We start from the raw sequence: 3,688 nt of genomic DNA on the forward strand, positions 1-3,688 counted from the left end.
AGCTCAGTTCAGTTTAAATAGTATCTGTGCAATCAAGTTGACGATATCGCTGGATATTAAGTGTCCCCAACTATGCAAGCCAAAGGAGACAGCGGCAAAGAACCAACACTCCATCGGTGACAGAATGGAGAAAAAAACCTTGGGAGAAACCAGGCCCAGTCAGGGGGCCAGTTCTCCTCTGACCAGATGAACCAGCAGTTCAATTCCAGGCTGAAGCAAAGTCACATTGTGCAGAGGACTCAACTGGTTCCTGTGGTCTTGTCCGTTTAGGAGACACGGTCTTCACTGGGGATCTGTCTCTGGGGCTCAACTAGTTGTCCTGATCTCCGCTGACATTCAGGGCTGTAGAGGTCATCTCTAGGAGCTGATCCATCATCTGGGCTGGATATGTACTGGATCCGGGTGACTGCAGTGACCATAATTAGCCCAAAATGGAGATGCATATTATTAATAATAATAATTGATTACAATTATTTACCTTATATCAGCTGCTAGAAGTAACTGTAGCAGAATTAATATTACAGTCAACCTGTTTGTCCAGAGAACATTGAGTGTATTTTTATATTAACTCTAAGAAATGTTTTTTTCATGGCCACAGAAAATAACTTTTTTACAGTACCACAGAATCTCATGAAAGTGTGCACAAAAACTTTATTAACTAAAACACAAATAAATAACTAGTTTAAACAAACATATACACACACTCACACATATACAGTATACAAATGTAAAAAAGGAAAGTAAACGTGAATGAATGAAGCCATTATAGAAATTAGGGAATGAAGCTATGGAAAAGGAGTCAGTTAACCTCCTCTGTGACAAAGAGGTCTGTGACAAGGGCTTTGTACAATACTGCTGTTTAGTTTATTTAAATGTACGATACTTGCATTGCATTGCCTTGGCCGTTGAACGAGTGTCCGGATGCAGTCTCGGATGAAAGTCAACGTGGTTCAACAGTTCAGTGGCGTTGGAGTTGCGATCGAGTTTTTCCGGCTTGAAGAGAAACACCAAAAATGTTATTCTGACTCGATGGTAGTCGGGAGAGTGGTGGAAAGTTGCAACATGACTTGTTGCAACTTTGAGGTCTTGCTGGCACGAGGGAGGTCTAGGATGTCTCCAGCCACCACGGACCCAGAGCCTACTCAAAAGCCTGTTACAGATCGCAAGTCAAAGCCAAATCTCTGTGGATTGTCAATCCTGGAGCCAGAGTCCACTGAATTATGGAGCTTGCCGCCATGTCCATCCAGGAGCCAGAGCTTGCTGCCGTGTCTGCCTCAGAACTACCATTGGAGGAATTACTGATTCACCTGTTTCCACAGAACCAGTCCCCACACTTGTGCCCACCCTCAACTCCTTCCTGCTTCATTTGTTTCTGTGCAGCCCCTTAGATCCTCAATAGCTGCATTTCCACTGTCGGGACAAAAGCGGGCGTGCTAGTGCGTGCCAGTCGTGTTTCCACTGTCACTTCTGGTCGTGCCTTGATCGTGCCTTGTCAGGGCTTCCTCGGGGCCAAAAGCCAGGGTTTTTTGGCCTGCCGAAAACCTTGGGCCAAAGTGGGGCAGCTCAGGCTTGAGGAGTGGCTATGAACAAAGGCAGAGTTTCTCCGCATCTAGAGAGTGTCAGAGCCACAGATTATTTGATATAGTTAACAACTGTAACACCAGCATTAAAGACTTTTAGGGTGCTTTCACATCTGTAGATCGATTGCTTTGTTCCGAAACAGGGATTAAAATTATTACAATGTTGCTTTTTATTCTTGGTGCGGTTCGCTTTCATACGGCAATGTTTCTAAACAGACCAAATTTGTTAATACAAGTCACGCGCAAGTAAACTGTTCTCTCATTGGTCAAAGTTCCACGGTTTATTTTCCGGGATTCCACTTTAGCTGTCACAGCTGTCATCCGTCCGGATAGAACGACAGCAGCTTCGCGGGCTTATTGTTGTTGTTTTTTTTTTTTTGTAGCTGTATAATAATTTATCATTTTGAGCAGGAGTCCAGGATTGATCGGGAAAACATTTTTAAAATGCTAATGCTTTTCACAGAACTTACGTAATTACCCATTGTACATTGTGATATAGCCTGGTTCGTTGGTCCGTTAGATCGGATTGCTTTCTCACTACAACCGAACCGCTCCAGAGTTCGTTTCCAATCGAGCCGAGACCACCTCGTTCAGGCGATCTCGGACCGATTGTTTTGGCACGGATCCGGGTGCGATTGCTGTGTTCACATATGCCCAAACGAACCGAGCTAAGGGGGGAAACGTGCCAGGTTCCGAAACAACAGGCCAGGTGTGAAAGCACCCTTAAAATAATTTGAGCTCAAAACTCACTTGCAGACTGCAGCGAATAACTTCTGTTTGAGATCCGATGTGGATTATGATCACCATACAAGGCAGAAATATTTATAAGCGATGTAAAGGACTAACGTTATGCACGCTAGCCCTTACCATAGTAAACATGGTAAATACGAACACTTGAAGAAATCAGACAAATCATATAGGCTATCACAATCGTGTATTTATTTAGTAACATATTTTATCTTTCAGTAATTCTCGTCTCTTTATACCTGACTGTCTGATGTTTATATTTAGCTCCACGTTGGCCTAGTTTTTTGTTCGGGAGCTCCCTCTGCTACTCAGGTCATATTTTGATTATTATATAAAATTATAGAAATTATCATTCTTTCTAACTGTGATGTATACTGTGACTACAAGTAAACAGAAACAGACGCGACTGAATAAGTGTGTCCTCTTTTGTGAAATAACGGTATATACTACTTTATTTCTGTGACTAATTTTCAATCCTTTAAATTAATTAATTATGATCAATGTATCACTTATTATTGTAAAACTGGTAAAACATCAATGCTTTTTAAATCGTTAAGTAAACAACAAAAAATGCAAACAAATGGCCGCTTTTATCATGTTCGTTTTGTGATTGTGCTAGCTCCAGTGATTTATTTCTAATTAATTAATTAATTTTCCAGAGAGGCATGTAAAGGGCGGGTTTTAGTGAAGCGCTGCAGAGCTTCTGGCCCAACGGTGGAAACGCAGCATTATTTTGGGCTCAGTGCTACAGGTCCGAGTATATTAGCCCCACCGGCCCGTTGAAAGCGCTGGCTTGCACTGGTCCGACAGTGGAAAAGCGTCTATTGTCCTCCTGCTCAGCTGGCTCTCCCCAGTCCTCAATCACCACTGGCACAATCACAGTCTCTGAACCAACCTTATCAACCGTGGTTGAAGGAATCATCTTTTCGAGCTCAGGTCTCCTTGGCCTCCTTTCTCCACTGACCATGGTGGCCTCCTGCTCCCCCAGCACCCCCTAAACCTGGTCTTCTCCCTCTCAGGGGACCTAGCCCTCCTTCCCGCCCCCTGAGGTCCATCATCACCTCCCTTCACTTTTTGTTTCTGTTTTCAGAGCTGTTGCTATTGCCTTGGTTTTTATTTATTTCCTATTTAGTTATCATGGTCACTGATTATGTTCTTTGCCTGTGTATTGTTCTGCAGTTGGTTTTCCCATGTACATTTTGCCCTGTGTTTGTATCTTGAGTTGGTTGGTTATTGTCACTGTTTTTTTTTTTTTGCGTTCTCCGTATCCAATGCTCCAGATTTATTTATTTATTTATTTATTGTTTGTTTGTTTGTTTGTTTGCGTGCTTGTTTGTTTTTGTAAATAAAACACTACTGCT

General features: G+C 42.6%; 1 long non-coding RNA gene across 1 annotated transcript in view; it reads left to right on the forward strand.

Moving 5' to 3' along the window:
* The window catches only part of LOC107703931 (uncharacterized), a 17,870-nt gene that overhangs the window by 374 nt on the left and 13,808 nt on the right, over positions 1-3,688 (forward strand). The window lies entirely within an intron of this gene.

This window comes from Sinocyclocheilus anshuiensis, unplaced genomic scaffold, assembly GCF_001515605.1.
Source record: "Sinocyclocheilus anshuiensis isolate Anshui unplaced genomic scaffold, SAMN03320099.WGS_v1.1 scaffold991, whole genome shotgun sequence".
In the NCBI taxonomy this organism is placed as follows: Eukaryota; Metazoa; Chordata; class Actinopteri; order Cypriniformes; family Cyprinidae; genus Sinocyclocheilus; species Sinocyclocheilus anshuiensis.